This window comes from Camellia sinensis, chromosome 1, assembly GCF_055761805.1.
Source record: "Camellia sinensis isolate YWXY chromosome 1, ASM5576180v1, whole genome shotgun sequence".
Lineage (NCBI taxonomy): Eukaryota > Viridiplantae > Streptophyta > Magnoliopsida > Ericales > Theaceae > Camellia > Camellia sinensis.
Window position 1 is genome coordinate 106,434,871 of NC_138961.1, and position 9,899 is coordinate 106,444,769.

The following is a 9,899-nucleotide window of genomic DNA, read 5'->3' on the forward strand; positions in this document are numbered from 1 at the left end:
TTGTCTATTTTTTGTTGGTATAAACTTCAAATAATTTATTTAGATGGATGTCTACTTTAAAATGTCAACGCCTATTCTTATAATAGTTCCAAATCATGTACTTCTTTTAGTCGAGTGTGGAAGCATAAAATAATGCTAATAACATATAGCACCTACTCAAAATTAATACTTTGCTTCTGAAAGTGAGCGCGTATAATGCATTATTCAATTTCTTTACTAAAAACACCTACCCTAAATAAAAAGAAAAACAAAATTCTTAACAAAGCATTGACATTGTTATGATTATTATAATTCTTAGGCCCTGTTTGGAAATTTATCTTTTTAGTCAAAAAGTCAAAAAGTTACCTTTTTAGCCAAAAAACCAACAACTCATACCAAAAAGTCAAAGATTCTCTTTTCTCTCTACTTTTTGCACATCTTTTCGTAATTAGCCAAAAAGTCATCCCAAACATATAAGTTTTTTTTACCTACTTTTTTAGCTAAATAGCCAAAAAATTACTAAATTAGTCTGTTCCCAAACGAGGCCTAATGACTAATGCTAGTGTAGTTAACATGAATTAATTGACTAAGGTGATGGTGGATGACCCAAAAACTATAGATTTTTATTTTTATTTTTATTTTTTTTATTTTATTTTATTTTATTTTTACATCAGTTTGTAAGAGATTAATTATAAAGAGTAATGATAGGAATCATAAAATAAATATCATGAAAAATTTTATGAAACTAATCTAAGGTGATTCCATAATATATACAATAAAACACTTCAAACTAATCAAATGATGGACAATCTTTATGAAATTTTTTTATGATATTTTTTTCATAATACTTAATACTATTGAATTGAATTATAAACATGAAAATTATTACATGATTATCAAATTTCAATAATATACTAAATCCAACAACCACAGTCTCAAGAATTGTTAATTTATGACAATTTTTTAAAACAAACATGACACAGTTAGTCTAATCCCACCCTTCATCTTTCAAAACAAACAGGGCTTACACCAAAACTATGATTAGAAGCTACATAGACAGTTCAAGTTGTTGACTAGCTGAGTGATTCTCTAACCGATTTCACATGTATTTTAAAGTCAACTGTTAGTACAAAAAGGGCTCTACTCACTTGCACGGAATACAAGACATATAAAAAAAATCCAAAAAAAATGTACAATATTATAGTTGTCACTGTTCTCACCTATAATCTGACCAACATATTGTATTAGAGTTTTTCGTATTTTATGTGACTTCTCATGTGCTATGATAGCTCTTATTATTGTTTAATTACTGTGACTTCAACTTATGCACATGTAATTTATGACACATAAAAGGTGAAATATATCTTGTAATAAATATCATTTATACCTTCACGACTGAAACCTGTAGTTATAAACAGATCCCATCATATTAGCATGTACATAAATCAATAGTTTTGTAGCTTGAATTTAAGGATGATATAACTACAGGTTGAATCGGTTTATAACTACAGGTTGAATCGGTTTACACAATAGTAAAGTGTAACATATTAGCAATTTGTCTTGAATTACACAATAGTTATAAATCAATAGTTTTGTAGCTTGAATCGTGGAAGGATGATATAATCAATAGTTTTCATACACTCTGTATTTTATTTATTTTTTATTTTTTTGTAATAACCGAATATCCAGATCAAATTACACACACCTCGACTAATCCTTGGACCTTGAATTTAAGGACCGGATAAACCTCCCATATCCCCAATATTTGAAATGTTTGACCTTCGTGGGTTTCGACCCTACGACCTCTTGTGTGGTAAACCCTTTGTTTGCCTCTCCTCCCACTACACCAAACCCCTTGGTCCATACCTTCTATGCTTGCCCAGTATTGCAATTCATATTAATCTATTTGGTTTAATTTTCAAAATCTATAATTTGAAAAAAAATAAAATAAAATTAAAAGAAACTTAAAAACTAGTTTGAAGACTAGTATTGCAATTCACATTAATCAATTTGGTTTAGCTTTCAAAAATTGTAATTTGAAACTTTTAAACTAGTATTGCAATTCACGGACAAGTTGGAGCGATGACGTGGATCTAACGTGGCACCGGTGATGTGGAATACAATCAGCTCCGTGTGGCAGTGATGTAGCGTCCATTGGCGATGAATCAACCAACCGATCGAACAATTGCGTGTCCGATCTAGAGCGGTTTGATCATAGCCGTTGATTGGATATGCACGCAATCATACGGATAAGATGGAACCTGATCGTGATCAAGTATGATCAGTCAATGCATCCATTCGGTGTAAGAATGATCTGCACCATAGATCGTCGATCCAACAATCAGATCTGATCGGATGCGATCAAGGGACATTATCATTCGATCAAATGCATCAAAGCCTATAAATAGGCTACAAAATCAGCCATTTCAATCCATCTAAAAATTCAGAAAGCATTTTTACGATTCTCTCTCTCTCTTTCTCTCCCTCTTGATTTAGAGTTTTTTCTTTTCTTAGTGGTAATCAAATTCTACAAACTTGATTATCAATGTCTTGGTTTTCTTGATTATATCAAGAGTATTCTGATCTACTGTCATCAATGCAAACGCCGGTAGACTTGATCTTCAGATCAGGCTTCATTGTATCCTAGAGGCGAATTTGCTGTAACCCCCTACACACCTTTTAGTGGGTGCAAATATTGTCTTTAGGAAAGAGGCTAAGTAACGCGACTTGAAACACCAAATTTATGTTCTACATAGACAAGATCATCGCCAAGTTTTGAAGACCTGAAGACCACCAACTGAAGAATTCAAGACAAATTGTTCCAACATGTTACACTTTGTTTACACTTCATAAATCTCATCCTTCCACGATTCTTATTAAGTTTTTATTTGGTCATTTATGTTAAGAAGTGTCCATCATCATAATTATATCATCTTTCTCGTATGTCCTTTATTTATCTACTTTATTAGTTCGTTTTCCCTTCGTTCTGTTTCAAACCTTCCTCATTCCAATGTTGTATGTTTACTTGTTAAATTGTTCCATCAAATAAAAACAGTAATACTGAGAGTTTGAAGTTTTCGCAAATGGGCAACTATCATTCAGGCAATGTCTCAACTTTAGAAAATGAACAAATAACTATCTACAACTATACAAGAGATACCATGGCTTTCCTAAGGGCTTAATCCTTAGAAAAAGGCCATGGGTTCAACTCTCTGTAGGGGAGTTGAATTAAGGGGCAAGCACTTGGTGCTTTGTAAAGGGTGGTGAGACTAACTTCTATATGTGTTAATCTAACAATTAATAACTAACTTTCACCGATAAAAATAAAATAAAATAAAATAAAACTATACAGGAGACATCTGTTATAATATTAGAGAGAGAGAGAGAGAGAGAGAGAGAGAGAGAGAGAGAGAGAGAGAGAAAGAGAGAGATGCTCTGTAATATATTGAATGATTAAACAATGAATACAAGACTTCTTTATTAGAAGGATAGAAAACTATTTATGCTAGCCCTAAGTATAGTAATGGGTACAATATGAACATAATATATTTATATATACTATATTAATACCACCCCTCAAGCTCAAGGTGGTAGTGTAGATATCAACTTGAGCTTGGAAAGTAAATTAGAGAAACATCCTGGAAGATGAGTTTCGGTAAAGATGTCGGCTGTCTGATCGACAGATGTAACAAAGAGAAGATGAACATTGCCACTAGTAATATGTTGCCGTATGAAGTAACAATCAATCTTAATAAGTTCAGAGTGATCATGGAAGACATCATTATGTGCAATCTGAATGGCACTCTGATTGTCACAGTAGAGGTTGGTGGCACTAGGGTGAGAAACTCCTATATTAGAAAAAAGCCAATGAAGCCACACAAGCTCTTGAGTAGTGTCAGCAAGAGCACGATACTCAGCCTTAGTACTAGAAAGAACAATAAGAGTTTGCTTTTTGCTACACCAGGCAATGAGAGAGTCATCTAAGAAAAAACAGAACCCTGTAGTAGAACGACGGTCAGTAGGATCCCTTGCCTAATCTACATTAGAAAATGCATATAACTATAGAGAATAATGAGCTGAATAGTGAAGACTATGAAACATAGTGCCTTTGAGATAACATAAAATGAAAACCAGAGCATCATAGTGCGGAGAACAAAGAGCATCCATGAATTGACTGATAATGTGAATAGCATAAGCAATGTCGGGATGAGTAATTGTGAGATAAGCTATATAAAGTAGCATTAGACAACAGGTGACCATCAAGAGGTGTGAGATGAGTTTGAGGATCAACTGCAGTAGTGGTAGTCTTACAATCGATATGACCGACACGAGCCAAAAGATCAGATGTATGCTTGGCTTGAGAAAGTAACCAAATGGATCATGAGAAATTTCTACGTCGAGGAAATAGCTAAGCAAACCCAAATCCATTATCTGAAATTGGCAACTGAGGAACTGCTTGAGACTAGAGATTCCCATTGTATTATCTTCCGTGATGATCATATCATCCATATAAAGAATAAGAGAATAGTACCATGCTCTATCTTACGAATAAGTAAGGTAGAATCATAGGTACTGGAGGAGAACCCAAAGTCACGAATGGTATAACTGAACTTGGTAAACTAGGCACGAGGAGTTTGTTTCAAACCATACAAAGCACGACGAAATTTGCAAACTTGGGTTATGGAATAGAGGAACCAAGATGAGATTGCATATAAACTACCTCAGTGAGATCACTATTGATAAATGCATTCTTAACATCCATTTGACAAAAAATTCCAGTGGTGAGCAGTAGCAACTGCAAGTAAGCTACGAACTGAAGTAAGACGGGTAATAGGAGCAAAAGTTTCCTGATAGTCAATCCTATATTCTTGAGTGAACCTCCGGACAACAAGATGAGCTTTGTAACGCTCAATAGAACTATCAGAGTGAGTCTTTATCTTGTAAACCCATTTGCAACTAACATCACTCTTTCCAGGAGGAAGATCAACCACATCCCAAGTATGAGTTTTATCAAAAGTGTTCATTAGTCATAGCTTGCTGTCAAAGAGAGTTCAAACAAGCCTATTGATAGAAAATAGGTTCGTGAGGGGAAAAAGTAGTAGAACTAACAACATAATCATGGAGAAGTACATAAGTTTGTCTTACCCTAGTAGATTGACGAAGAGGTGCCACAAGATCAAAAGATGATTCAGTGGAATCAAGGGATGCGTGAGGCTCACTGCAAGAAGGAATGGTGGCAAGACTAAGAGATAGAGCATGGATACAAGCATACTCAAGGAGTGGAGCATCAACAAGACCAGGAGGTGAAGTAAAAAACTCAGGATGTGCCAGAGTCATCATATCAGAAGTAGTGTCTGTATCAAACTCATCAAATAGAAGAGAAGGATCTGTAAAAAATGGTGTAATGAGAGGGATGGAAAAATGAAACTTATATCTAAAGGAGAACATCTTGTGTTCCTAAAATATCACATGACGGGAGACATGAAGATGATGAGAAAGAGGATAGCAATAATGATAGCCTTTATGTTCAATCCCATACCCCAAGAAACAACACAGACGGGCACAATGTTCTAATTTGGAATGCTCATGTGGTTGAAGGAGGATAAAACAAGCACACCTAAACGTACGAAGACTAGTATAGGCAGGAGGTGTGTTATACAAATGCTTATATGGGGTTTGATTGTTGACGTTAGGGAAAGGGACACGATTTATAGTATAGAAGGCTGTAAGAGCGACTTCTCTTAAGAAATGTTCAGGAGAAGAAGAAACTAAGAGAGTATGTACAGTGTTTAAGATATGTTGATGTTTGTGCTCAGCACGACCATTTTGTTAGGATGTACAAGGACAAGAATAATGAGAGAGTGTGCCATTTTGACAAAAGAATCTAAAAAAAAAAAAAAAAAATAGTTTATTTGTATTCTGGGCATTATTAGCACAAAAAATTTTAATGGTGGAAGAAAACTGAGTTTCAGCATTTTTGAAAAATCATAGTATATCTGTTGTAACTTAGAGTGAAATTTCATAAGAAATAACCAGATAAAACGAGTGAAATCATCGACAAAACTGACAAAATATTTAGATTCCCCAAGTGGTATTAGGTGAACACCCTTAAACATCAGAATATATGAGATCAAATGATACATGTGACATTGAGGTACTAGTATTAAATGGTAAAGTAAGTTGTTTTGCAAGTTGACAAGATAAACAATCGACTTTATCATTTGAAACAAGACCTAACTGACCACTGGAAGCTAGAGATCATAAACGACCAAAAGACACTTGAGCTAACCGAAAATGCCATAAAGTAAAAAGAGAACTAGTAGTTTCAGGAGTAGTAGTCTGGACAGAGAAAGGACTGGATGAGGGAGTGCGAAAATAGATGAGCTGGTAAAGACAACCATGTCTACGACCTATCCCAAGAGTCTGTCCTGTCTTCGGATCCTACACAACATAACCAGTTAGAGAAAATAGAATAGTAAGACCAAGATCATAGAGTTGACCAATAGAAATAAGTTTAAATGTAAGGTTGGGGATCAAATAAGTGTGAAAAAGAGAGACATTAGAGGTGGAAATATATTCTATATGACTAATATGCATTTCAGAACCATTAACAGTGTAAATGATAGGTAAATTAGAAGAACATGTAGTAGAAGAAAAAAGTGTAGGGTTAGAGGTCATATGGTTGCAACAAGCCGAATCAAAATACCATTAAGAGGTACCTAGAGTGACTATGAGAATAGTATAGGGTGTACCAAAAGTATAAAGAACCTTTTTCACAGTAGCTTCAAAATCATGAAGAGTATAGGTTGGTGCACGAGTGAAAGATGAAGTAGACGTAATAGCAGTAGAGGTAAACTCAACTGAAGAGTGATGTCAGCTGATAGGATCGAGAAGAGCAATTGTATAGAGGAGAACTGTTTAAATGATCCAAGAGTAATCAAATTATGAGTCACAAAGAGGTCCTAGTGGTGTTGAAGTGGAACAAGGTGAAATAGAGTATCCCAGTGAATCCAGAACGTTGAAAATAGCTAAATAGTAGTTGAGTTAGCCTAGAAATAGTCAAAAAAAGGACATGTAGATGACCAGGTGCAAAATAAGCCATGATGATGTCAGCAGCAAGTAGGGTTGACGTTAAAGTGTCGTGGCGCACGATAGCGACAGAGGTGCACAACACACAGTAAAAGTAGAGGCATGCGATGCGCACAATAACAGAAGAAGCATAGGGGCATGTGAGGATGACGTCAGTGATGAGGTGCTCAGAAGCATAGCGGCTAGCGTCAGATAGGGCTGACATATGATGAGGTCAGTAACTGGAGCGACTAGGTTAAAGCAACGTGGCGGAGACGACTGGAGCCGCTTTACGACTAGGGCTAACCCCCAAAATGCTGAAGGATGTCAGAGAGTGCGTGGGAGATGATATCAACAAAGAGATGATGTTTGATTAACGTGTGTAAAGGTGCATGAGTTACTGGAGGCGGAAGCTTAAAGCGGCGCATAAGGGCGTGTGACAATGTTTCTTGGGACAATTTTGGTGGCGTTGGACTTGTGAGAAGATTTCGACCAAGATGTTGGTGCTTTTTTGAGAAAAATATTGAACACAAGAAAAGCAACAGTGTCTAGCATAGCAATAAGTAAACAATGGTGTTTTTCGATGAACAATAACAGGTGGGAAAACAATGGTGTTTTCAGGTGGTGTTGGTCTGATAGAACCTTATCGATTTGATACCATGTTATAATATTAGAGAGAGAGAGAGAGAGAGAGAGAGAGACTCTATAATATATTGAATGAAAATAAACAATGAATACAAAAATCCTTTATATAGGAGGAGAGAAATCTATATATGTTACCCTAAATATGGTAATGAGTACAATATGGACAAAATATATATATATATATATATAGACACACTATATTTAACAATATCAAACGGACATGGAAATGACATTTAAAGACTGTTTGGTAACGTTTATATTTATAGAAATTTTGAAAATTATAAACAAAAATTCGTTTGATTTTTGTTTTTATTTTTAAAAAGTTGTAAACACCAAAAAGTTGGTTTCACTTTCTATTTAATTTTTTTTTCCCATTTCTTTCCTACTATTTTCGACTACCACCCATTGCTCCCCGTTCTAATTTACTCTATCTCTGCCTCAAATTTATTTATTAAATATATATATGTATATAGTTTATATTTTTAATATAATAAAAGTAATGCTAAATATTTATTTTCACTCATTTATTTATTATGTTACATCTTTTAACTCTCATTAATTATAAATAATTATCTATAATATATTTTATTATCTTTAATTTTTATTAATTTTTTTAGGGTTAATTGCAAAAAAAAAAAACTTAAGGTTTCACGCGTTTTTCACTTTAAACTCCAGTATTTTAATTTTGACAAATTGAACCCTAGAGTTCCATATGTGTTTCAATGTGTCTCGTTTGTCTATCTCTATCTGTGTAAGGTAATGAAGAATCATTTTGGGGTTTGAAGTAAAAAATGTTGAGGTTTAAATTGAAAAATGCATGAAACCTTAGGTTTTTTTTTTTTTTTTTTTTTTTGTCATTAACCCTTTTTTAAAAATTAAAATCACTAAAATCAAAAACAAAAGCAAAAGCAAAAAAAAAAAAAAAAAAATCTACCAAAAAAAATTATTAAAAGAACAACTATCGAATCCCCTCTCAAAATAGGACTCTAGGCTTGCAAAAAGTTTTAAAGTCATTTTTTGAAAACAGGATTATGAGTTTCAATTGGTACTTTGAGAACAAAGTTTTAAAAAAATAAATTTAAAATAACTCATATTTTGTATACAAAAATATTTATTTAAAAATGACATGAATTTAATAATAATGCGTGGTTCATGAATTTAAGAGCCAAGCAATGAGAGGCTTTTCCAAGTTGTTCACGTATCAATCTCACTTTGTTGTCACTTTATATCAAAAGAAAATGAATTGTTCGGTGTAATTTTTTGTAAATTAAAATTTGATAATCAGAAAACATAAGTCCAAAGCACCAATTGCCCGCTTTCAAATGGTGTGTTTGGTGTAATGTATTGTAAGTTAAAAGCTAATCATCTAAAAGCAGAAATCAAAAGCACCCTTCACCTAGATTCCATAAATTTTTTTTCTTCAGCTTATTGAAGTTATTTTTTACTAATAAAGTAAAAGTTATACCAAACGGTCTATCACAGACTCCAAAAATAAAAAGCTATAAACAAGTCAAATAAGTTGCACCAAACAACACAAAAAGTTATTTTATTTTATTTTATTTTTTTTGTGTGTAACTTATATGTTATTTTTACCTCATAAGCTATAAACAAAAATTACACCAAACACTCTAACGCATACTTAGGGAAAAAAAAAAAGAGTAGTTAATTACATTTCAAGTAGCCCTTCTTACATAGTCATCAAAATTAGGGACGAAATCAAAATTTTATCATCAGAAGAGTCAAATTTTGAATAAAAAAATTTCACCATGTATACAAGCACACATGTAGATATACAGTAGGATTGGTAAGCTATACACACACACACAAAAAAGAAGGTCAATACTAGGGTTAATTGAAAAAAAAAAAGTGCGTTTTTCATTTTAAATCCTATTGTTTTTCACTTTAAAGCCCAAAACGATTTGTAGACACCCCATTTTTGACCGTCCTCAAGACTTGGACGTCACCGTTTGAACACTCGGTGATTATCCATGTTGGTGTTCGTTTGGAGTTCCCGGAGGTCTCGGCTACGCGCCTTGCCTCAAGATCTCCGAACTCGACTGTTTAGTGTTTGGTTTTGCACCAAACACTTGTGTTTTGCCTTGGAGGGGCAGGGAATGCTTTGTGAAGCATCCCCACACACCACCGGCAGTGGCTAGAGTGTCACGACCCAAACCCGGCCCTATGGGTTTAGCACCGTAACCGGCCAG